Source organism: Theropithecus gelada, chromosome 4 (genome assembly GCF_003255815.1).
Source record: "Theropithecus gelada isolate Dixy chromosome 4, Tgel_1.0, whole genome shotgun sequence".
Taxonomy (NCBI): domain Eukaryota; kingdom Metazoa; phylum Chordata; class Mammalia; order Primates; family Cercopithecidae; genus Theropithecus; species Theropithecus gelada.
Genome location: NC_037671.1, coordinates 71,956,211 through 71,983,961, shown reverse-complemented (window position 1 = coordinate 71,983,961; position 27,751 = coordinate 71,956,211). Strand labels below are relative to the sequence as shown.

Genomic DNA, 27,751 nt, shown 5'->3' with positions numbered 1-27,751 from the left:
GCAAGTTTTACAGAAAATAGAGCTTCATTTTGCTGCAAGGAGTGACATAATCTCTAAATCTTCGAGAGTTGTTCTCAGAGAAAAAGAAGCAAATATTTAGAAGTATACTGAATTCTTTCGTTACAGTGTCAAAATCCCCTTAAAAAACAGTAAGTTTCAAAAGTATTACAGTGTGAGACACATATCCTTTGCCAGAAATGAGACCCTGAATCCTTCTGATCTGAAGCTTGTTAATTATTATGCTGCCCTTTGGCAAGAGCTGCCTAGAAAACAACACCTGCTCCAGGAAAATGACTGAGATTATTTAGGAAGAGTTGTGAGTTAACCCTGGGGAAAGGCCAGCTAAAGTGGCTCATTAAACAGTCAGTGATAGAATGAAAAACCAAATGGAATTTGTAAAACGAAAGCATTTCTGGAGCAAGCTTAGCACGGTCATCTTGTTGTCCCTATAGGAACAAGCACTTAATTTATCAAAATTGTTTTTCATTTAAAAATAATTCCCTTTCTTGTTTTAAAGCAAGGGTTGATTCAACATTTATAATGTAGAACAATATTTATAGATTTTTATCATAATATCTTAATTGTAAAAGTAATATATTGCCTTTATTAAAACTTCCAAACATCACAGAAATAGAAAGCAGAGAAAGTAAACATTCTAACCTACTCCCCACTCTCCCATTCTACTCGCAGGATAAAAACTGTTACCAAATTTATAAAAGTGGCATTTTTGTTGCAAATTTCAGGCAAATGTCTGTTTCTTTAGTTAGAGCATGGGATGATATGCTGCACTTTTGAAAGGACTAGTAGAGCTATCATTCTATCCTTCTTTTATTTTGCACTAAGTAATCCACAAATATTTCCCATGATGGTAAATAAATATCCAATATCATCACTGCTTACTCACCGTTATTCAAAACTACTTATAGGATAAACCTTCAAAGATGACTTTATGCAGATAACCAAAACGAGGGTCAACATACACTCATTAATAATCCGAAGGTTTTGTCTGGTTTTGGCTTTGTTTTGGTTTTGAATGTATATCTGGCTAGTTGAGTCTGTTCCTTTATTAAGGTATATAAAGTGCCAGATCATTTGTTGTTAATCCAGCACATCTTTCCAAATACAGAAAACATACTCAAGCCCAAAATGCCCATGTAGTTGTGCCTGTGCCCAACTTAGGTTAAATGGCAGATCCACTTTTTAATCCCTGCCCCTAATTCCTACTTATGCCAAGACATTTGGAATGCCAGTTGTGAGTACTCATATTATAAGGGATCCCAAGAAAATCCCAAATGTGGCCTGTGTCCCTGAACACTACTGTGTAGTAATTTTTGTTTTTCATGCAAACAGATGACACCAGTATGTCCACTGTTCTTAACAAATGACAGATGCCCATTGTTCTTAGGTATGTCAAGGTCACTGCACTATTCCTATGTTGCAGTAAGACAGGATAAATTACATTTACAAGTTCTTTATTCAAGCCCTATTGTTCAGAAATATTGTTTGCTGCTTTTTTTTTTTTTAAGGAGGGAGGGAAAAATGACAGGAGAGTCTCAAAATTCATAAAGCGAAACTAATAGGGTTGAAAGGAAAAATAGACAAATGTTAAGTCGTATTTGGGGACTTCATTAACACACCTTATCCTTGCTCAGAACTATGGGCATAGAACTACTAGAAAGAAATTTAACAAGTATGTGAACTATCTGAACTACACATTCAACCTACAGGATCTGACGGATATGAGACATTTCACCTAACATCAGCAGAATACACATTTTTAAAAAGCATCTATGCACATTTATTAAGATAGATTATGTTCTGGGTCATAAACAAATTTCAACAAGTTTAAAAGAATAAAATCAGAATGTGTTCTCAAGCCACAATGGAATAAAACTAGAAATCAATAACAGAAAGACAAGCAAATCTCTAAACACGTGGAAATTAAACAATATTCTTCTCAGTAATCCATTGGTCAAAGAGAAAGTCTCAAAAAATTAAAAAAATACATTGAACTGAATGAAAATAAAAAATGACATAACAAAATATGTAGGATGCAGTAAAAGCAGTGCTGAGAAGAAAATTTATAGCACTAAATGCTTACATTATAGATGAAGAAAGGTCTCATATTAATAATCTTAGTTCCTACCTCAAGAAATTGGAAAAAGAACGGTAAAATAAACCCAAAGGAAGAAGACAGAAGGAAATAATATAGAAAAGAGCATAAATTAATGAAACTGAAAACAGGAAAACAATATGGAAAATCCATGTAACAAAAAAGTAGTTCCTTGAGAAAATCAACAAAGTTGATAAATCTCTTTCTTGAAAGCTGACAAAAAATCCCCAATGTCAGGAATGTAATAGGGGATATCACTACAGATTCTACAGCCACTGAAAAAATGAAGGAGTACTATGAGTAACTTTATGCACATACACTTGATAACTTAGGAGAAATGGACCAAATACTGTAAAACTACAAGCTACCAAAACTCAACAAAGAAGAAATAGACAATCTGGGTAGCCCTATAACCTCTAAAGCAATTGAATTGATAGTTAAAATCTCCCCAAACAGAAATGTCCAGGCCAAATGGTTTCACTGGAAAAATCAACCAGACATTTAAATAAGAATATATCATTTTCACACAATTTCTCCCGGAAAATAGAGGAGAAAAAACTTTCTTAATCTTTTTATGAAGTCAGTATTACCCTGACACCAAAACCAGACAAAGACAATAAAACGAAGCAAAACAAAAACTACATACCAATATATATCATAAACTTAGACACAAAAATCCTCAACAAAATATTAGCAAATATTTTTGCTAGTCAGTCAGTCAATATATAGGCAAGTAGGATTTATTCCAGGTATGCAAGGCTAGCTCAATGGTTAAACTCAATCAATATAATGCATTATACAATAAAGCTAAAGAAAAAAATATAACCATATAAATTGATGAAGAAATAGCATTTGACAAAATCCAGCACCCATTTATGATTAAAAAAACTCTCAGCAACTTAGGAAAAGAGGTTTAACAGTTTAATTAGATAAATAGCATTTACAACAAACCTAACATCATACTTAATAGTGAAAGACTGAATGCTTTTCCCTAATATTAAGAACAACCAAGATGTATATTTTCATCACTCTTATTCAACATAGTATTGTAAGTTATATTAATAGTTGCTGCAATAAACCAAATAAAAGAAAAAAAAAGGCGTGCAGTTTGGAAAGGTAAACATAAAATGGTCTCCTCTATTTACAAATGACATGACTGTCTACAGAAAAATCCAAAGGAATCTACAAAGACACCCTTGAAACGAGTGAGTTCACTAAGGCTGCACGATATATGATCAATGTAAAAAATGAATCATTTCTTTATACTAACAATGATCATATGGAAATGAAAATTAGAAACAATATTATTTATAATAATTCCAAATAAAAATAAAACTTAAATATCCACTTAGAAAAACACACACAGTTTATGTGCATTGAGATTACAAAATGCAGATAAAAGAAATCAGAGAAGACCTAAATAAGTGAGGAGAAATACCGTGTTTATGAATTGGAAGACTCAACATAGTAAAGATGTCAATTCTTCCCAAATTGATCTACAGGTCTAATAAAATTCCTGTCAAAATCTCAGCAATTTTTTTTTGGGGGGGTAGATACAAACTTATTTTAAAATTTATATGGAAATGCACAGGACCTGGAATAACTAAAGCAATGCTGTCAAAGAAGAATAAAACAAGATCAATCACTTTACCTGATATTAACGCCTACTATTATAGCTCCAGTAATCAAGACTGTGGATTGGTGGAGGGATAGACATATAGAACATATAGACATATAGAACAGTGAACAGAATGGAGAATTCAGAACTAGACCCACACAAATATGCTCAATTGATTTGTTTTAAAGGTGAAAAAGCATTTCAATGGAGGAAGAAGAGCCCTCAACAAGTGATGCTGGAAAAATTGAACATCTATAGGCAAAAAAGTGGACCTTAATCTATACTTCCTATCTTATGAAAATCACTTAAAAATGGACCATGGATTTAAAAATTAAACATAAAATAATAAAACTTGTAGTAAAAAAAAATGGAGACGGCTGGGGGCGGTGGCTCACGCCTGTAATCCCAGCACTTTGGGAGGCCGAGGCGGGCGGATCACGAGGTCAGGAAATCGAGACCATCCTGGCCAACACGGTGAAACTCCGTCTGTACTAAAAATACAAAAAATTAGCCAGGCGCGGTGGTGGGCGCCTGTAGTCCCAGCTATTCGGGAGGCTGAGGCAGGAGAATGGCGTGAACCCGGGAGGCGGAGCTTGCAGTGAGATTGCACCACTGCACTCCAGCCTGGGCGACAGAGTGAGACTCCGCCTCAAAAAAAAAAAAAAAAAAAAAAAATAAATAAATAAATTGGAGACATTTTTGGGATTTGGACTAAGCAAAGAGTTCTTAGTCTTGACATCAAAAGCAGAAGTTATAAAAGGAAAAAATGAGAAATCGGATTCCATCAAAAGTAAAAACTTACTCCATGAGAGCCCAGGGACTAAGGATGAAAAGACAAGCCATAGACTGGGAGAAAATGTTTGTAAACCACATATCTGACAAAGGACTAATATCTAAAATATACTTAAAACTCAACAGTAAAAAACCAAAACCTCAATTAGAAAATTGGCAAAGATATAAATAGGATATTCATAAAAGAGGACATACATAAAAGAGGTTACATATATGGCAAAGAAGCACATGAAAAGATATTTGACATAATTAGCCATGAGAAAAATGCAAATTAGATTACAATATATCACTACACAGCAAGCAGAATGTATAAAATAAAAAATAGTGGCAAAAAATAGTGACAATACAAAATGCTAGGGAGGATGCAGAGAAGCTGGCCCATTCAAACACTGCTGATGGGAATGTGAAACAGTATAGTCCCTCTGAGCATGGTAGTTTCTTATAAAATTGGACATATTGTTACCATATGACTCAGCAATTGTACTCTTGGGCATTCATGTCAGAGACGTGAAAACTTATGTTTGTACAAAAACCTGTACGTGAATGTTCACAGCAGAATTATTCATAATGACCAGACCCCCAAAACAGCACAGATATCCTTCACCATGAGAATGGTTTAACAAGCTCTGTTGCCTCCATACCATGGAATGCTACCCAATAATAAAAATGAATCAACTATTGATACACAGAGTAACATAAATGAATTGCCAGGGAATTATGTTGAGCACAAAAAAAGCCAGTCTTGAAAAGTTATACACTGTATTATTCCATTTATATAACATTTTTAAAATAAAAACATTTCAGATATGGAGAACAGATTAGTGGTTGCTGGCGTCAGGCTGGGGAAGGGAAGAGGTGTGCAAGTGTGAAGGAGAAGGTGGATGTGATTAGAAAGGGGCAACTTGAGAGATCCTCATTACAATGGAATTGTCCAATATCTTGACTGTTGTGTTAGATATACTAATCTCTGCATGTGATAAAACTGTACAGAGCTAATACTGCCCCCTGACCACAAATGTATTCAAGTAAAACTGGAGAAATCTGAATGAGATTTGTGAGCTGTATCAATATTATTATCCTGGTTGTGATATTATACTATAGTTTTACAAAATGTTACCTTTTTGGGAAATTGGGTAAAGTATACACAGGATATGTCTACTATATCTTACAACGGCATGTGAATCTACAATTATCTCAATAACAATTTACATTAAAAAAAGCCATTACCAGCAATCTAGACAATGGGATAGATTCATAAGAGGAAATGTGTTCTTCTCCAAATCCAGATGCTGGGTCTGATCTCACTGTGTTTTGTTTAGAGGTACTCTTTAAATCGCCCTTTGGATGGGGTCTCACTGTTTTATTTTCATATCAGTTGAAAATATAAAAATTTGTTACATTCAGTTGAGATTATTTAAATTAGGGCTGGTTCTTCTGACCCTTGCTGGGTAAGCCATGAGACAAGTTCTGGTGCCTTTGCCACTGTACCTCAGGATAAAGCAGTTCATTTTCTCTTGCTTGGTTTTAGTTGAAATAAAATACTCGCTGTTTACTGAAATGGTAGCTAAAGAGATTAGTGAATAATATTCAGAATATTTGACTTATCTGGAGGAAAGCTGTAGTGGAAATTTGATGTTATTAACAATGGTCCTGTCCTTCCTTATTGAAGCCCCTAGAAGCTTGACTTTGATAGCTCTTTACAAAAGCAAAGGCAATCAATGTTTATTATTTTTATCACTTACCTTGCAGGAGTTACAGTGTTTCCTCATTTGTCCTCATACAATTTTGGTAAAATGTAGAAGACCTTTCTTATTTTTCTTAAATGATAGGGAAATTAAGAAGCCTAAGAGGCAGTGGTGGCTGGGCGCGGTGGCTCACGCTTGTAATCCCAGCACTTTGGGAGGCCAAGGCGGGCGGATCATGAGGTTAGGAGATCGAGACCATCCTGGCTAACACAGTGAAACCCCATCTCTACTAAAAATACAAAAAATTAGCCGGGCATGGTGGCGGGCTCCTGTAGTCCCAGGTACTCGGGAGGCTGAGGCAGGAGAATGACGTGAACCCAGGAGGTGGAGCTTGCAGTGAGCCGAGATCTCACTGCTGCGCTCCAGCCTGGGCAACAGAGCGAGACTCTGTTAAAAAAAAAAAATAAAAAAAAAAAAAAAAAGGCAGTGGTAGAGCTAGTCCTGAATTTTATCTACAATATGTTTTGAGAATACCAATCCATATTAACCCTCTTTTCCAGACATTAAAGAAGCCTCTTCATATGTCATACCTGAGAACTGTGATTCAATTTAATTGATATATAGAACTCTGCTGTACCATTTGAGGTTTAAATTATGTTCTTGCAGTTATTTTGTTTTTAGCTACTTAAAATTGTTTTAGGCAGATTGATTTTTTGGGTACAAATTCACAATGCTTAAAAACTCATGTTCCAGTTGTTTTCTCATTAATTAACAGCACTGTTCATTAAAACACAGTGACCTTTGTCTAATCTACAAGCTGTCTTCTGTGACCATTAGTTTTTTTCTGGTTTTATGCCATCAAATAGCATTTTCGTGAAGATGAAATGCCGACATTATAAACCCTGTGACATTTGCACCAATTCTTGAAGAGCTGTGGCTAATTAGACATACATAATTAGAACTATTGCTTTTATTCAGAATATCAACATAATCAATTCCCAGCTATTTTTGTTCCTTTTTGTGTGTGTGCATATACTTAAAGTAACATAGGGCTAGCAGATCAGCATGCCTCTTTACATAATCCCTGCAGGGAAAGAATTTGTGACGTAAACTGCATCGTAAAATGCAAAAAAAGAAGGCATCAGTCAGAAGGGTTGCAGTTATAATTCTATGTAATGTGGAAAATTCTACTAGTATAACACATATTAGGGGAATGAAATTAAGATCCAGCGACGGCTCCAAACTTAAATCAAAATGTGGAAATATACAAAAGTAAATTATCTTCCGGAATTTTGTCTCTTTGGAGAGCAGAAAAATATCCTAGAAACATGCTTACTAGCCATAACTTACAGAATATCACATACCATCATCAATCTAGCTAGCTTTCAAACTTCTCCTTACTTTTTGGGAAGGTATATTAGTGTATTGGAAGAGAATTTGAGGGAATGAATGTTTTTTACCAAAGGGACTAATTTGACCTGGAGTTGAGGACACATGGATATTTACAGAATTATTGCTGCACAGAGGTGGTTGTGAGAGCATGACAGAACTTCACTAAGTTGGCTAGTAGACACTTCGTGGGGTGGGTATGGGGAGAAGAGGGTCATAGAGGTAGGAGTGGGGTGGAGATAGGGGAAATTAGATTAAGGTGTGAAGGGGTATGGATGCTTCCTGCCTTGGAGAAAAATGACTGAGGTTGTTTTGACAGACTGTCACTGCAGCTAGCCTCATTGATTGGAAGTCTTAGGAAGATATAGATGAATCTGAGTAGCTCCAGCAAAATCTAGTGTCTTAGTAGGTCTTCCCCCTTGGGATTAGTTGATTCCTGAATTTTCTTTATAAATGATTTATCCATTCAAGTTTTTCACACCTGTTAATATATAAATCTGCTCCTGAAAAGTAATTCATTTAACCATACCTAAATAACAACGTTCATTTATCCCAGAGGTTCTTCAGAGGATCATAGGGAGGGCAATAGTTTGAAAATGCTCCATTTCAAATGACTGATTGACACTTTGTTACTAAGGAAGGATCAAGGCTGGTTTTTATCAGGTATTGAGGACATGAGTTGAGACCATGTGGGCTGGAGGCAGGAAGTGGATGCCCCCTTCTTGGGGAAAAGAGTTGGGAACAGCAGGACATTCCTGGTTTACCCCTAGCTGCCTACCTGGAGTGGCCCTATGCATCCCAGTTACTAGTTGGGATGCCATGATGAGAGGACTTTTGTCCTCTCTTGTAGTGATTTTAGATTCTTAGGGATGGGTTGGCTCTTAGCAGCTATAATGCCTGCCTAGCATGAGTAGCCACCCAGATGGTCCCTTCTGTGTTTACGTTTTATGTTCTGTAAGTCACATCTGCATCAGGGCACAAGATGTCTTAGGCTTTCCCCTTTACCTGCCACAGGTGAAGTCTGCCCATGGGGCCAAGCTGAAGTGGTGCCCTTTGTGGAGGGGCCTCGCTGAGGTTTTTTTGGTTGTCCATCCTCCCCCATCCGAAACCTATTTATACCTTAATTGGTTTGAGGTTTCTATTTGGGCGTGTCTGTATGCCCAAATGATTTATGTCTGAATCATAAACACCAAGCTGGAAACATTGAAAATGAGGCCGGGCGCGGTGGCTCAAGCCTGTAATCCCAGCACTTTGGGAGGCCGAGGCGGGTGGATCACAAGGTCAGGAGATCGAGACCATCCTGGCTAACATGGTGAAACCCCGTCTCTACTAAAAATACAAAAAACTAGCCGGGCGTGGTGGCGGGCGCCTGTAGTCCCAGCTACTCGGAGGCTGAGGCAGGAGAATGGCGTGAACCTGGGAGGCGGAGCTTGCAGTAAGCCGAGATCATGCCACTGCACTCCAGCCTGGGTGACACAGCGCGAGACTCCGTCTCAAAAAAAAAAAAAAAAAAAAAAGAAAATGGCTTGCTGCACCTTGAACTGGACCCAGATACCTATTCTGTTATGATTTTGTAAAATAATCGCAAATTAACCAATTCAACTTAGAATCAAAGCTGAATGTCCTGAATCAGATCAAAATGGAAACATCAAAAGAGTCTCCAAAATGAATGAAATCAAACCAAGTTTTCATTTGATTCAAATTGCTAATTTGTCTACTTCTCACTAATCTAGAGGCTTTTCTTCCTCTTAAGAACTACATGAGGCCGGGAGCAGTGGTTCACGCCCGTAATCTCAGCAGTTTGGGAGACCGAGGTGAGCGGATCACCTGAGGTCAGGAGTTCGAGATCAGTCTGGTTAACATGGTGAAATCTGGTCTCTACTAAAAATACAAAAATTAACCAGGCATGGTGACAGGCGCCTGTAATCCCAGCTACTCAGGAGGCTGAGGCAGAAGAATCACTTGAACCGGGGAGGTGGAGGTTGCAGTGAGCCGAGATCAAAATTAAAATTTAAGATACACAAATTTAAATAAAATTCCTTAAAACAAACAAGTATTTCTATTTAGAGAGCTATCCTGACCTTGAGAAATAACTACATGTCAGCCAAGTTGACTATAAAGCAAATCTTATCTTCTCATATTGGTGATATTTGTCCTGTGAATTGAAGTGGACCCTTGTGTCAAGAGAAGAGATAGTACGGCTTCCGTGCTACTGAGAGTGAGAGGCAGGTCAGGGCTGGGCATGTTCTTAGAGAACTCTCAGAATTTTTACCTTTTCTTACTGAGGAATTATGTCTCCGTTCTTACAGCTGCCCTTCTTTGGACCAAAGGAATTGCTCTTACACTGGGAGATCCCTTGATTTCCAGAAAATCTGCTTCTTCCTTCTTCCTTGAGGGTATTTACAGAGTTTAGCATAACTAACTGCTCTACAATGTTGACTTTATTCCTCGATATTCTGCTTTTCATGAATTCGTTTTATAAATGTCTACTGAATACCATAAACATGCAGGATATAAAGATCAGCAATGTGTTCTGTCACCCTCGAGGAGTTTATAATCTATTGGGGAAGATAAGCCACACGACTAGACAACTCACAAAACCATGTGCCAGAAGTTCTGCTGAGTGGTGGTTTCTAGAGAACTGCTTTACCCATTATCATAGCTCCTCTTCCGAGAGCAGGCCCTAGCCAAATGTTTGTCGAAGTTTCCTTCAGTTCAAGGCTTCAGGCTCAGCAAAACCCAATTAGCATACTGTTTCATTAATCTATTAAAATCAAAATTCTCAAAAAGAACTAGCTGGAGGTGGAAACATGAGAATAAGTTAATTGGCCTATGATTTTCATTTCTGACCTGTCTATTCAGCTTTATGACACTAATTACAATGAGAGGGCGAATGGCTTCTTACTGCAAGACGTCTTAGTGACAGTGTGGGCTTATTTTGATTAATGTAAGCTGGAGAACAGTAACTACTTAATTTCACTCCTATGGTTTATACCACTGAATGATTATATTTTCATTTGTTGTTACCCGATATCTCTTCTCTTTTTACATTTTACTAGCCTGAAAGGATTTTTCACTAATGGTTACACCATAGTTCTTAAGACAAGCTGCTGGGGGAAAGAAAGTGAGAGACAGGTTATCCCTTTTATTTGAGCATATGTTAGGCAGAATCTCCAAATGTCTTAGTTCTTGGAGAAAACGGAACTTCAGGGTGGAGCCAGGTGGCTCCTGAAGGCTCAGCAGAAGTGGTCAGTGTGTTTTATTTACTCAGTAACTAAGAAAGCAAAGGCTGTGTTGATGAAGGGGTAGAACTCAGAAAAGCTCAACGGTTGAGCTGTCAGTGGGGAAGACATTCTGCTTGTTGGTAGAATGTGAAAAACCTGGAAGAAATGGAAACCTTTGGGATCATGGCTTTCAGAGGAGAAAAGGCTATCGGCAGGGTAGTGTTGGAGTCCTATAGAAATCAGATACAATCTTGCTTTCTTTCCATGCCCCTAGGTTTCTTGTGGACCGACATGTGCCACTGGGAGAAATCTCCCTGCCTCCTCAGGTCATTTGGCCAATTTCCTTCTAGACTTCCTAGCAAAACAGAAAACATTTTGAATCAAAACCTAGTCTTGCCTTCCTCCTCTTCTATATATGATGATTATTTTCCTTTATAAGCACCAAAGTGCATTTTATTACCTAAGATTATTTATTTTTCCAATGACCAAAGTATATATTATTGGTGTAAATGTACTTGGTGGCAATATGAATAATATCCTTTGGTGAGCTTTGAGAGGTAGGAAAACACACCTTTCTGTGCATATTGCATGCACACTAATATGCTCACTTGATTTCAGAACTTGATATTGAATCTCAGTCAGTTAGGCTCATGCAAAAGGACAGGAAACGCAAAAATCTCAGAATAAAAACTGACAGGAGGCCCTATTAACAGAACATATCACCACAAATAGAAACCGCATATTAGCTCTCAGTGCAATTTCTAATAAACATAAAGAAGTTAACTATCCTCAAAGTATATAAATCAATGGTATTGTAACAATATTCCATTAATCACACTTTCAAAATTAAGGAAAATGTAAAGTTTTCTGCCGCTTTGAACAACTAGATCACAAAGAAAAATCAAATATATGCAGGATCTTTTATTTTAATAATTTCAATTTTATTAACCATGTGAATCTTCACAGTGTATTCTTCATGAAATCTGTCATGATTCTGATGATTCTGGGCTATTTATTTATATCTCTAATTGTTTCCAGTCATCCATCAAAATCATTCAAGACCATTCATGCCATAAATCAAGTATACTCTTAAATTGAGTAAGATGAAGGGCCTGATCAGAGATAATCTGGAACTAATTTAATGAGCTCTTCTGCTTGTTGTTCATTTGAACCATTAAACAATAGATTAAGAATCAATGTTTCTATACTGGCTTAAAAAAAACTGAGTTGAGGATAAAAACAAGAGAACTACCTGGGCAATTTCCAAGTGTTTTAGAATGCATTTTTTTAATGCTCCCTAAGCATAACACATAGCACATGGCAAATATTTAGCAGTTAGATTTAATGGTGAATTATCCTGACAGCTGAATCTAGGAATTCATGGGAGCATCCTTTGTTTCTATCATAATCTGTTTCTCTGTTGTGTTATTTACCAAGCTACATTCTGATTCCCGTTTGTTTTTCAAAAGTTTCCCTGCTGGAGAGAAAATGCCGTGCATGCTAAGTGTAGCCTTTATCTCTGATAGAGATGACTCCTACTCTACATAAGCCATCACTCTTATTTGCTCACAGTAGTGTTTGGAATATTATTGCTGTCATACACCTCTGCTCACATCATCAATATATCTTAATTAATACATCACTGCCTGCTTGCCACCCATTATGCACACACACTTGCCAAACAACCTCTAATGGGTGATGGCCTCCATCCACAGCAGGATGAATTGCCATTGCTTGAATTGATTTGGAAAATCACTTAGTATAGGAGGAAACTGATCTGCCACAGTAACTTGAAACCCTCCTCTACTCTTCTGCTCCTTTATTTGGTTGTAGACTTATTCCTACCTGGCAACATGACACTTGATTTGGAGACCATGGTAGCAGTTTAATGATATATGAGAGGACTGATTCACAATTTTAACTAATAAAGCATCCTGTACACAACTAGTGACCAAAGCCATGGAAATATAGACCCATATATTGAATTTACAGGACATTAACAAGAAATAAGCTCTGGGCAAAAATAAGTGTCTGTTCAGAACTAAGAGTCTGCCCAGAAAAGAACGCATTGGAGAGAGAAAGTGCACTTCTTACTATTTCCTAAGCAGCATGGGATGCCTGAATAGATGTAAAGTGATACAGCAGTGTCAAGTTGACCTTTTGAAAATCTAGACAAAAGAAGTCCTGGAGCAAGGTGCACAGGAAGCAAATTTACAGCCTGGCTCAGAGTGAATGGGGTGGCTGGGCTGAAGGAAAAAGGAACAAGGAACCCACAGCAGTGGATTCTCCTCTTGAAAAAAGGAGAACTCTGAAAAATTTCCTAAGCTGAAAGGGAAACAACTCTTGCCTCTCTCTTGTTTGCATCCCCTTTTTTGTCCTTGCTTACATTCCAGGCCAGCCATGAAGCCTCGAGGGAGGAAATGCTCTCACGCCTCCCTACAGGACTGTCTTGTCATGGTGGAAGCCCCAAGCATCTCTCTGCAGTGTGGGAGCTGGGGAGACTCTGCTGCTCCATATTTTGGCAAGCAGGGAATAGAACTGTATTAAAGCAAGCATTTTTCCCCCATAATAAAGTTTCTAAAGTCACCGAAAGTACAGTGTCCCCCAGCCCCATATCTTGGCAGGCAGGGAATAGAATTGTATTAAGGCAAGAATTTTTTTCCCCCATAATAAAGAGTATCTAGAGTCACTGAAAGTACAGTATTCAAAGACTAGTTTATATATCCAAGATTGGTATCTCATCAGAGACTATAAATTGTTTACACTGTTGAAAATTCCCATTTTTACAACTTCTTCTGTTTTATTACGCTACTTGTTTGCATAGTAAATACGGATTCAATGGAATCTTATCTTCTTCCATAACACTAATACACTTCATCACTTCCATTCAGACTCCATTAATTCAGAATTTGTGATTATACCACTAGAGTTTGGGTGATGATTATTTTTGTATCATTTATTTAAAGAGGATTTACTAGGCAAATTCAGAACAGAAATGAGAGGACAAGGGGGAAGATTTAGCATATTTAAGAGGAAACACTTTTCAAGACCCTTAATAGCACTTATTTGCATTTAAACAATTAATGGAATAATTAAAATCAAGCCATCTCATTAATTAAAGAAAACCCAGCAGGATCTTTATTTGGCAACAGTTTGTTAGCAGAGATTCCCTAAGTATTGACTCAAAGGAAAATTGATAGGAGATATGCCTCCTCCCAAATGCTAATTACCCCCTTTCAATCATCTTAAATGTTTCCCAAACATTGAAGTAATCATTCCAATAAGCTACAGCTAGTTGTACAAATTAGTATGCAAATATGTGTCAGTCTGTCCCACAGGTAAGCTCCAGTTTCCTGCAATCTGTGGAGGCAGCCCTTAGCCTAGCAAAGCATGGCAAGCTGGAACAGAAGGAAGGGTCTACTGCTGATCCAAGGGGTTTGAGATTCATTTCCACAGCCCTATCTTCACTAGTTCCTTGATCTGTATTTGCATATTCTGTTTTGATCCTTTTCATACTTCCACTAAAAGGTAGACCTATCCCAGTAGATAAGGCCTACTTGTCTCTTTCTCCTTGATACTGGCTTCTAAATAACTAATAAGCTACAAGTTTTGGGGAAGCAAAGGGCCAGCACAGTGATTTCACTGGGTCAATGTCAAACACTGGGATCATTAATTTGATCAGAGTGGGACACTCAGGACCAAGTGCAGAAAAACTGGTTTCCACTGTATCTCATTCATTCATTTAGCAGAGCCCAGGGGATAGAAGCATGGAGGGGCTCTGCCACTTCTGGAATGTGTACAATTTAACTTAACCTCTCTGTGCCTCAGTTTTTTTTCTATAAAATTAGAATGAAAAATCCATTCTTAACAGGGTTGTTACCAGACTTTAAATGAATAAGTATTTTTACAGTGCTTAGAACAGTACCCGATACATAGAAATCACTTTAACTCTGTTAAACAAAATAAGTCCACTCATTAAATATTTGCTGAGTGCTTACTATGAGCCAGGTGCTCTTCTAAATGCTGGGATACAGAAGTGGACAGAGTAAACATATCTGTGTCCACTTGATGTTTCTAGTGGAGGCAAGCAGATAACATAATGAACAAGTACACTGGAATACAGAAAGATAGAGCATTGGAAGATAACTGCTATAGAGAGTGATAAAAGAGGATGAAGGTGCTTGGAAGAGCTGGAAGTTTTCCAGCTTTAAATAGGAGCAGGGTAGGCCTTTTGGAGCAAATTCAAAGTTAATAAGGGAGCCAAGCAGATATCTGATGAAAGAAGTTTCAAGACAGAAGGATCAGTTGGTGCAAAAACTCTGAGTGTGAATGAGGAACAAGAAGACTGGGGTGGCTGAAGTAGACTGGGTAAAAGGAGAGGGACAGGAGGTGAGGCTATCTGGGAATGGCTGACTAGACTGTGTCCCTACAGAGTTTTTAGGTCACTGTAAGAACTTTGGCTTTTACTCTGCAAGAAAAGGGGAGTACACTGCAGGACAAAGGCCTTGGGCAGAAGTTTGGATTTGTGCTCTGACCACAGCTGCTCTCATCCCTCACCAGGTTTTGGTAGATACAGAAGATCCCTCTGAAAGGAATGGGCACCTGGAGATGATCCGAGGATCAGGGCATGGAAACTGGGACAAGATTCATAAGTATGTCTATTCTAGGCAAGGGAATAGGAATGAGAATCTAAGCTAAGAACAAGGCATTCCCTGATGCGTGCTAAAAGCAGAAGCTTGAAAATATAAATATCATATCCTCATTAGATGATTTTTCATAATTATGAGAACCTTTAAGTGAATACTATTCTGCTCACTGCCAAGTGCCAACCCACAGCTACTCAGCCCTGGTCCTCAATGTGGCCATGAACGGACAAGTTTCCAAGAATGTCTTTGAGGAGATGAGAAACAATGTGATATTTGGTATTGTTTACTGGCAATAAAGGAAAGAAAAACAGCAGATATGGGAAGAACTATCTTATACTTGATTTTTATATACTTTCCAAAATACATTTAAATGGGAATTCAGAACACTTGATTTTTTTTGAGATAGAGTTTTGCTCTTGTTGCCCAGGCTGGAGTGCAGTGGGGTAATCTCGGCTCACTGCAACCTCTGCCTCCTGGCTCAAGTGATCCTCCTGCCTCAGCTTCCCGAGTAGCTGGGATTACAGGTGCGTGCCACCATGCCCAGCTAATTTTTTTGTATTTTAATAGAGATGGGTTTTCGTCATGTTGGGCACGCTGTTCTCGAACTCCTGACTTCAGGTGGTCGGCCCACCTCAGTCTCCCAAAGTTCTGGGATTACAGGCATGAGCTACCGTGCCCGGCTGAAATGTTTTTATTTTTAAGTTTGTAGAATGCTTGCTTATCTTGTTCAACTGCTCAATTTCTTCTGCTGGAAAATCTACAGTATCAATTATGTTGCCACAGTTTTGGTAAAATTGCCATCCTTTCCTCCAATTTTGACAAATGTCTGGCTCAGATGTCTTTGGAATATGACAATAGACAGAATTAGATCACTTTTCACTTTTTCTGGCATGTAAGCCAAAGCTGGGGAGAAGAGACTTTGAATTTATCTTATCTTCTGACTTTAGCACTGCGTGTAAAGGAGTGGCCATAAAGTGAGAATATTACTAAGGAAGTTAGGGACATAATAGTTCTATCTTTCCCTGGCTCTCAATCAAATGTTGAGTGTTCAAAATATTAAGAAAAGCATATGGCTTATAATTGATACTATTACTTAACTGAAATCTTTGAGTATTGAGGAGAGACACTGTGCTGGCAGGAAGGTGGGCAGTGGGATGACTATTGTCATGCAGAATGCACTAAACATTTATAGGCTAGGCCTTGATTCATACCAGTCGAATGTCGTTATTTGCTTTGGTCACATTTTGTCTGTTGGAAAGAGAATCTCCTTGAATAATGTTTTTGTTCATCTGAAATGTCAGTCTTATAAAAAGCTGCTAGTCACTATAGTGGTTAGAAATTTCCATCTTATAATTAAAAAAAAAGTTGTTGGCAGTTGAAAGAAACATAAAACTGAATTATGACTCTGGCTAGAGTCAAGTTATGTTAAGATTTTATTTCATTACTCTATATTTCTGAATATTACTGAGTCAAGAGAAAGAGTAATCCCTAATTTCAGATGAATTTTTTTTCTTGGAGATTTTCCCAAGTAATTAATTTTTCTCTTTTGCTTTCCTGCCCTCATCTGCTGCAAACCCCAAACTTTGAGATCTACCTGTCTATCTATCTATTTCCTATCTATCTATCTATCTATCTATCTATCTATCTATCTATCTATCATCTCTGTTGATGGCATATCAAGGGAGGTTCAGATATGTGGGTAAGCTAAGGTTATTTTTTTCGTTTAATTACCTTGTCCTTTGAAATCATTCTGTCCTAATGATGCAGGTGCTTGTGCCAGTGGTTGAACTCCTATATTGATATTTGCTGCTCAGGTATTTGGCCAGGATTATTTAAGCCAGAGGCTGAAGGGTAAAGACTGACTGCTTACATAAGCTATTACATAATAGCTTAGGTGAGTGGTTGTCAAGAGCAAGCCATTCCCTTTGATGTGTTAGGAGGCAATTTTGATTGATCCAGTAACTATTGGAAAGAGAATTGACATTTGGGGATGATGCTAGTTTCCTGCAAACAATGATATTTATGTAGATAAAAAAAAACTAAACCTTCCCAGGTGCTCCATTTCTTGGAGAATTCCATCCGTTTGTCCTTCAGGAAAATTGTCAGTAGCAGGTGATTGCAATTACGCTAAAGATTTCTGTTTTTTTATCCTAGATAAAAAATGGTTTAAGAATGGTTCCCAGTGAGCTCTTTAAAAAAATTGATTTCAATGAGTCCTCAATGCAATGTTAATCCATAGCTCTTTCAAAGGAAGAAGACTCCATCCCCAATTTTGCTTCTGTCATCCAGGACTGCCAGGACTTTGGATGAAGACTGCTGTAAGCTAATACCCTAACCAGTTAAATGCTAGCATTGAAAACGATGCAGTTGTTAAGCCATGTCTTGGGAAGGCACCTGATGAAATGCCTCAAGTCTAAATTTTAACAGAAGCACTGCTTTAAATGAAGGTTCCTAGGGGCTTAATACAAAAATGAAAAGTGTTAATATTGGGTCTGTTTTCAGAGTGTTTTCCTCATCATAATGGTGGCTACTCTTTCCTTATCCATTTTTTTTTCACTCTCCACCTCACAAGGTCCCTTCATTTTCCCTATGTAGCCATGATCTCCAAATCCAGACTCCCTCATCTCCTGGACTATAGGTAAATATTTCCAACACCTTCTGATGGTCCCCAAATGAATCAAATGTAATATATTTAAAACCAGCCTATCTCTCCTCTGAAATTGTTGAGCACCGTGTGTTCTTAGTCTCAGCTGATGTCATCACTATCTGACCATGCCCCAAAATCAGAAAGTGCAGAAATCCTCACCTCCAGTCTCTCACCTCAAACACCACCCCTTGATGGCTTAGCCTCAGAAATGTTCTATGAATTCAGTTTTTCTTCTCCATCTTTTCTGCCTCTATTTTGGTCCTGATGCTCATTATGTAGCTTTTGGGCAATGTAGCAGCTTCCATTCCTTCCTGCCCTCCACTATTCCTTCTCCATTCCAATTATTCCTCAAGACATAGTCAGAATTATCTTTCTCAAAACCAAATTTGATCAGGTTATTGTGCTACTTAAGGACCTCCTTTCAGTTTCCAATCACTTACAGCATAAAATTCAAATGACTGTACTCAGAAGAGTAGGTTCTTCTCGGTTTCTATCTTCCTTTGAGCTTCTGTTCATCTACCTGACCCCCATAAAATCTAGCCAGACTGACCAAGACCTTTGTGATGCTAGAACCACCTCAAATGTCTCCATCTATGGAAGCTTCCTTCAATTGCCAGTGGAAATGAGTCCCTTCCTCTCTTGTAACCAATTAGGCTCCCATTCTACTTACTTTAGGTCCTCTCATTTAAGCGTGAATGAGGTTAGGAATGAGCTAGGACACTGAACTTAGAACCAGTGGGCACTCAAGAAATGCTTGGTTAATGCATTTTTTTTTTTTTTTTTCAGAGACAGATACTCATTCTATCACCCAGGGTGGCGTGCAGTGGCATGATCATAGCTCACTGCAGCCTTGAACTCCTGGGCTCAAGCAGTCCTCCCACTTTAGCCTTCTGAGTAGCTAGGACTATAGGCATGTGCTAGATGAGGTCTTACTGTGTTGCTCAGGCTGGTCTCGGGGTTTTGGCCTTAAGTGATCCCCTTTCCTCAGCATTCCAAATTGCTGGGATTATAGGCATGAGCCACTTTAAAAGCAAAATATGTGTCAAAAGTGAAAAACAAAAGTATCATGTGAGGTCTGAGGAGGGACTGATAACTATGTTTTAGTTTGACTAGGCTCGGTTGATCTAAAATGTTATAGGAAGCTGTTTGAAGACACTAGTCCTTTTTTTTTTTTGCCTCTAGAGATCACTAGTGAATCATTTGGTTATTACTAAATTAGTTTTTAATTAAAATATGTTAGTGTTGAATAATTGGCTAGGTCTTTGCAGTAATTCTTGTTATATGATCTTATGCATTTTTAATGTTGGCTACAGACTCATGTTATACTATTATTCTTTAATGTTAATGATTATACTGCTTTGATATTAGATTAGCATATTTGCTTTAATAACATAAATGATTGATTATCCCAGACTTAGAAGGGTAAGTGAATCTCAGAAAAAAATTTGGAAGAGTGAAAAAAAAAGAAGCACAAAATGAGCGAATAATCACTTTATTTTAGACTTTGAAACTTGTGTTCCACATTACTTAATTACAGTTGCCTTTATAGATCTTCCAGATGAGTGAAAAATTGTTTTTGGAATTTAATATTGCGAAAATTACAAGATTAATTGAAACCAGAGTATTTTAATGTCTCCATGGAGGCACTGAACCTGTATACTTATTTATTAAAAAGCTTGCTATTAGTACAGGAGAGAAAAACCTGAATCTACTCATTCAGTTCAAGCAGTTGATAGTTTTATCTTGCATCTCTTTTGCTCCAGGCACTGAATACCTATTTTGTTTTAGGTACTGTGGCTAAAGTGATGAACAAAACAACAAGCGTCCACTCTTAGGGAGCTTATGCTCTGATGTATAATAAAACCAATAATGAAAGACAATAACAAATACGCCAGCGAACATCAAATAGTGATAAATTCTATAAAGACAAAAAAACAGGAATACATGTGGAGAATCACTGCTGGCTTCCTTAGATTGAATGGTCAGGTTATTCACATAGGTATTGAGCATCTCCTGTATGCTAAGTACTGTGATACATACTAGGAAATACATAGACTACTAACAAATAGTTCCTATTCTTATGTAGTTTTCAATCTAACAGAAATAAAAGTATGTATGGAAACCAACAACTGTAGCAGAGTATGATAAACACTGTTACAGACCATCCACTGCTACAGACCATTCCCTTTGTGCTGTGTTGAACCCCAGAACACAAGGGAAGCGAATGTAACAACTCCTGGAGAGTCAGGGAAAACTTTCAAGAAGAGAGCGAGCTGAGAATTAATAAATGGATAGGAATTACTAACATGGTGAAGGGAAGTGGTAGAACTGGGTTTTTCAAATAGAAGGAACATTATTTTTAAAGGCACAGAGACAGTGTACATGAAAAATATGAATGGTTTAGTATTGCTGGAGTGTATCATATGACTGTGTGTGTGAGCATGTGTGCGTGTGCACACGCACTGGTGCATATGTGGGTACCTTCAAGGGAAATTGGTGCAGAAATTAGCCTAGAGATGTAGGAAAGATCAGGATGTGAGAAGCCTATGTGTAGCAAGGTGTGATACTGTGAAATACACAGTATATTTGGTCCTCCTCCTTATTTCCTGGCATATAACTCTTAAAATCCTTAGAATCTTCAAAGTGATAAGTGTCTTTTTGTATGAATTGACTGGTGGCTGGAAACCCCTAGGCAGCTTCAGGATGGAGGCTGGTCACCAGAAAGACCAAGACAGGGTTAGAGGGTTGGAACTTTTAATCCCACCACCAAAACTCCAAGGAGGGGAAAGGGGCTAAAGGTTAAGTTGATCATCAGTGGCCAATGATTTAATCAATCATGTCTATGTAATGAAGCACCCTCCATAAAAATAAAAGAGGACAAAGTTTGAAGAACTTCTGTACAGATGAACATCTGGAGATTCCTGGAGGATGGCGTGCCCAGGAAGGGCATAGAATCTTGGCACCCCTTCCTACATAACCTTGTCCTACGCATCTCTTCATCTGTATCCTTTGTAACATCCTTTATAATAAGCTAGTGAATGAAATAAGTGTTTCCCTGAGTTCTGTGAGCCATTCCAGCAAATTAATTGAGCCCAAGAGACGGTCACGAGAACTCTGATCTATAGCTGATTGGTTGGAAGCACAGGTAAGAAAACAAATCTAAAGCTTGCAATTGGCATCTGAAAGTTGGGGCAGTCTCGTGGGACTGAGCCACAAGATCTGTGGGATGTGACGCTATCTCCAGGTAGATAGTATCAGAACTGAATTGAATTAGAGAACATCCAGCTGGCACTGTAGAACTGATCACTTGCTTTGCATGTAGGGAAAACTCCCCACGCATCTGGTGTAAGAAGTGTTCTGTGTTGTGAGTGGACAGATAAAAGGCTTTGTTTTTTCCTCTTTGATAAGGTAAGAATTAAATCTTTTAATTCTAAAAAATACTTGGAATTTTACTGTGGGTTAAAAATAGGAAAAGACAGAATGATCCCAATGTTATAGGTGTTATGCACTAAGAAAATGTCAACATACGTAAATAAGTGAAAAAGAAAGTTTATAATTATTAAATCAGATTATCTTATATTTTTAATAAAATATTGTTTGTGCTATAGTAATAGCTGTAAAATTTGTTTCTAACTTTAACATCCTATAACATTGTTTTTCAATCTAAACTGCCTGATAGTTTCCTTTATTCAAATTTATGCCAATTTTAAAAATTTGAACTTTTGATAAATAGGTTTGTAAAGCTTAAAGATTTCTTTAATATAGCTGGATAAAGGAGAGTAGAAAAGTTTGATTGGATGAAGAATACTCCAAACCATGTACTGATGCAGGTTTTATCCTTTTGATTTATGGGACCTAAGGATGACACCCCCCAAACTTAGCTTGTGTTGTTGATGTCTTTCACTTGAAAAGCCTGCATTATCCATCAGAATACAGTGTGCTTTTGAATAGGCAGAATGGGTGAACTCTATCCACTTAAATATGGGCTTTCCTGCCACAACTGCCATATATGCATTGCTGGAAAACCCAGTTTGGGGCAATATTTCACACTAAAAAGAACAGGGCTTATGATAAAAATAGAATTCGACCAAACCACTCTAAACCTAGGAAACTTTGTAAACAGAGACCTAACAAAAACAATTCTAATAAGATAAAAGTACAGTTAAAAAGGCATGTCAAATTCTAATAAGGAAATGCTGGAGTAATCTTGGCCTTCACTAACACGTAGGTGAACAGAGCTTGATGGACTGGGATGTTGGCAAATATTCAGGCTGCTGCATTATGGAGATAAGGTCACCCTATCATATGTCACAGGTAGAGAGAGGTGTTGGCTTTGCATACAATGTGGTGATGCTAATGATGGATTACTTCTGTTCATCGTCTATGTTTGTGTCTTCTGCACAAGACTGGGAAGATCTGCCTAAGTAACTTCCAAGGAAGAGCAGGTATCCAAAATAAAGAAGGCAGACATGGTAGTACTGCATTCCTTCAAGCTTGGTGCATTCAGGTAGGCCAGTGTGTTGTATGTTGAGTTGCTGTTATAAGAGAAAAATAATCTCTGACTTCTGTGTTACATTGACATCATGATTGTAGGCACAATTTCATAAATTGTGGATAAGGTAACTTGCATTAGGGAAACTTAAGGTAGCAGATTGACTGTATTTGCATAATACACCACATTCTCCATCTGATTTAACTAGGAAAATAATTTTAAAGAATCATCACAGACAGGGATGGGGACTATATGAGTATCTCAGTGTACAGCTGTTATATAATGTATGCCATGCCTCTGGCTCACAGCATACCTGGTAGGTCCTTAGTGAATATTTGATTAGTGAATAAATGAATTAATGAATCAATGAACAGCTCAAGATAAAAAAAAAAAACCTGCAAAAGTGACTCAAGGAAACGTTTGTCCTCACAGTGTTGGGGTTTCGAAGGACACAGCTCGACCTCTATCCTAGAGCTCTCCAAAGCTCTTTCTTGGACTCTACAAACTGACAAGCTTCCCAGCCTCATCACACAGCCCATTTGCCTCAGCCAGTTGTATGCACATCCCTGCCTGGCTACAGTGACCCTGGGCATCCAATTCTCCATGGCTGTAGGCTATAGGTCAAGACCAGAAAGTGACTCAGAAAGGAGCCTATGGGAGAGAAGCAGATGGGTTAACTGACAGGCAGAGAAACCTCCAGACTCACAGAGGTGTAATTAACTCACAAATTCTCCAGTCATTATTATCATTAAGTCAAAGAATGCCCCCCAGCCCTTCTTCACTTCTACATAACACTCCTCCAGCATAATATGTTGGGATTTCTCTTTCTTTTAAGGTTGCATTTGATGTTATTCATACTTGATGTCACCTGATTTAAAAAATAACTTTCAGGAGAGTAAGGGGTGGGGAATGAGAACCAGAGTGAGTCCTCCCTCCTGCCCTGCACTCCTAGGGGTGGTCCTCTTTTACTTTCTACCCTCCTGGTCTCCCCTGAGAGCTGTTTTGGTCTGGAGTTTCCATTTCTTTGTTAAGACTCTTCTGCAGTGTTCTTTCGTGAGGAGGGCTTTCCAGGTTTTCCCAGGATGCTGAGACCTTGCGGCACTGAATCTCCCTCAATTAGTCTTCAGTGAGCCAAGGCTGGAGGGCCTGTAACACTTGCACAGTCTCTTTTCTGTTCTCCATTTTCCAGTAATGTTCTGTGTATTCATTGTGATTTATAGCCCTGGAGGGAGCCAGGTCTGCAGCGTTTTCATTGAATCCAGCCTGTAATGTTGTTTGTCAAGCTGCCATTTACAGCTTGGAAAATTTTTCTCTAATCTACTTTGCAGAGGCATGATGTGTCTTCTCACTTTAGTTGTAACCCCTGGTGTGTATGCCTGCGTGGGGAACAGTGGGACCTACACTATTGCTTCCAGCTTTTGGCTTTGTACAGTACCAAAACAATATTCAATATATAGGCACGAACAGTAGTAACCTATATTGAAAATAGTTTTTGATCATCTCATTTGTGATCTCCAAGATAAAAAAAATGACTTAGAGATATATCTATTTTCTTATGTGGATAGGTCTTAAAGTGGGAACTTAAAAAAATGATGAATTAACCTGTTTCTCTCTCATCTTCTAATTTAGCAATTTCACCGTGATTTCAAGGTTATTTTCTTCTGGAGTCAGTCAGAGGTTGTAGACAATACTGTACTTGAATTCTTCCAGGGCAGGGCAATGCCTTATTCATTTTTGGGACTCCAGACCCCAGCACAGGGGCTAAAATGTAGGAAGCATTTAATATATATTTGAGTTAAATTGCGTGAGTTAAGGAACTGGACCTGGAGAAATTAGAAGAGGAAGTAAGCAGAACCCAGGGAAATATATGAAAATCTATAGAAATCTACAGGATCAGTGATCAAGTGGGAAATCCAGAGTTGGGATACGTAGGCCAGAGCAAGATGGCAGGTCTCAATCAGAGAGGCGGTGAGCAAATGGGAACCACAGACAAAGCAAACCACATCTGGCAGGAGGCAGGTAACCTGCAGCTATGTAGTAACCACAGGGGCGGAATACTTCTAATCTGCTGAGGAAAGCCCTCCCAGAAATTTCTGTGAGGCACAAACCAATTATACAGGACTTACGATTTTGGTTTAACCTGCAAGTTCTCTATATTGTTCTAGTCCATGCCCTTTCCCTATTCATGCTCCCTCTGTTTGGTTTAGGGCTCCATTGTGTTTTACTTGAATAACTTCACCTGCTTCCTGAATGTCCCCCATCCTATTACTCTCTACTCTAGTTCATCCTACAGTCAGGTCCTGCCTCTTGTCTGAATTTTGGTGCCATATCCATGATTCCATGAACATGTCAGTATTAGTGTTATATAATTAAATGGGCCATCTCCTTTCATTTACTGATGATTTACCACCAACTATTACCGTATTAAGTGGTATCACTGTATCAGCTTTGGATTCTATTCTCAGGAAATTTACAGTTCAACTGGTGCCTAATTTTTCTCAACTTCTCCCAACCCTGGCTCACCCTCCTTCAGTTGCTCATCTTCTTGCCCTTCCTTGTCTCACCAGGTATGCTCCTGTCTAAAGCTTTTGTCCTTGAAGCTCCATCTGCCTGGCATGTTCTTTTCCCTAATCTTTACATGCCTCGTCGCCTCATTCCATTCAAGTCTCTGCCACCCATTTCAGTGGACTTCTCTAAACATACTATCTAAACACTTCTTCATTACCTATTCTTTTTCTTGCTTTCCTTTTATTTGTGATATCTAATATATTGATTTTCCTGTTTGTTTATTCTAGGTCTTCCACAAAAACATGAGCTCCATGAGAACAGAGATTTTGACTGTTTTGTTCATTGTTATATCCTCAGCTCCTAAAAAAGAATGCCTCATCCATATTGGGTACTGCATACATCTTCTTGAATAAATGAATAATGGAGAAGATACAATGTCAAGTAGACAGGACTGAGGAAAGTTAGAGGAAAGAAAGTTTATTTCAGGAAGGAGGAGGTATTTGGTCCAGGTTTCAAACGGTGGAAATGATCAAAGCATGGAAAGATAGTAAGGGAAGGGTATTTTTCCTTCTGCTGACAAGCATTTTGGCTTCTTTCATTTTCCAGTAACCCTGTAAAATTTTCTTACTACCTTGTTTCTCTTTCTCTCTCAGTTGGATATACTTCTGTGAAGCTCAAAAGGGCATAAAAGCTAAACATCAGTGTGGACCTGGTTGAGTATGGCTCATCTATAGCTGTAAGGATGTCTGCTGGGTAGCCTGTCAAGTCTTGAAACAAAGTTGTATAGAGTTCGGTGGTATAGCCTGGACCACTTGGTTAGACATCAATGTTTGCATAGAAATATGGAAAATTCTTTCCTTCCTTAATTGTAGATAGAGGCATGGTCTTTTTCAGGCACAATCATTATCTTTAACTTCAAAAATTCTTTCCTCTAATATCTGAAATACTTTTTATGGGGCAACTTACTATGTTATTATCCCTCTGTTAAGATTCAGTGTAGGTGTTTAACTATTCCTGCTTTTTTCTTTTCAGTCATCGGCAGATTGATGAGGGTCGTTAGTCTCTGTGAATCATTTTAGAGTTTATTTGCATTTTCTTTGATGAAAGAAAAGCAAAGGAAAATAATTGCAGTTTTCAATGTTCATTGGGATATTCTGAGAGCTTTCTGCAGTAAATTATAGGGATGTGATAAATCTAAAGAAGCATCACTCATTCCTCACATCTGATTGCTTCATATCTCATATTGCGTTACTGCCTTTACAAACATAAGATTTAATATCCTCAAATGGATTCTTATCCTTACACTCTGTTATCCTCTTACAATGTTTAATACCAGAAGTTTTAAATGTAAAGACTGCTGTCATCTCATTCTATGTCAAATCCATACAATTTCATGTGCAAACCTTTCTACTTTGCAAGGACTGGTAAACGTGCTTGTGGCTGATTTTTCCCTCCCTTGTTAATACTGGTATATAGGAAGTGACAACAATGTCTCTAATTCTTCAATACCATGTTTTATATATATAGTGAATAGTTATATAGCAATTAAAATGCATGTACCCACATTAAAAAAGAAAACATGTAACAAATTAATTATGTAGCTGTTATTACCTTTTCAAGGGGATACTTCACTTTACAAAAGAATTCCCTATGGATTTTCCTTAAATAGTAAACTCCACTAGTGCATTTAAGATATAATGAGACCTGCCTACATTGAGTTTGTACACAATTCAGGAGCAGAGTCACTGTGCAAGGAAACAATAAACCCATGTTTACTTTGCTACCTGAAGCATAAGGAGAAAACACACATATGTAGAAGCTGTCAAACATCTGGATGTTTGGGAAAGCCTGGATAGAGTACTCATCCAGATGCTGAGCACGATCGATTTGTAGTTTGGCGTCTTTCTAACACAGCAGGAGGATACAGGAGCAAATATACTGAGACAGGCTCTATCTTGCTAAAATTGATAGTGGCATTCCTTTTACTGCAATTTTAGAAATGATAACCTGCAATAAGAATTTTGCAAATAATATGCATCACTTTCATCAAATGGAGTTTTCTGTTCTCAACATGATGGACAATTTTCATCTAAAAACTTAAAACAAATACTTTAAAATTAATCTGGATGGCAAGAAGTTCTTCAACAGAGAGGAAATGCACTCCAGACAGTATTGTTCTCAAAAAGGTGGGAAATACAATGCTAAAACCTACAACCTTTGGCTAATGAAATCAAAACAAACCAAACAAAACTTACCATAGTAGTCTAACATGGAAATAGGAGAACTCATTTCAACAGCATGTTATTCACCTGAGCAAAGTGAACTGGGACTAGAAGATCAACCGTTACACTTGACTATTTACCCCACGAATCTGGCTCTTCAATATTTGCAAAACAGAATTTAGAATTCTCAGTACAAAGAACTTCTAGTGGTCTGAATTAATAAGCCCATTTGTGATAATTTGGTAAGTGGAACTCTTTATGAAAGCATAACATCCTAAGTAAAAGTGTTGTAAACCTCATTTGGTATATATGGAACAAAAAGGAGCCTTAGACATGAGCACGTCATTGAGTGCTGGCAAATACTTTTTGGTAGACTTGTCAGCCTTGAAAGAAGCAAGAGAATGAGAGGCAGCGG

The 27,751-nt window shown here is 38.0% G+C and overlaps 1 protein-coding gene across 5 annotated transcripts in view; it reads right to left on the bottom strand.

Moving 5' to 3' along the window:
* KCNQ5 (potassium voltage-gated channel subfamily Q member 5) overlaps positions 1-27,751 on the bottom strand; it is a 572,501-nt gene that overhangs the window by 164,799 nt on the left and 379,951 nt on the right. The window lies entirely within an intron of this gene.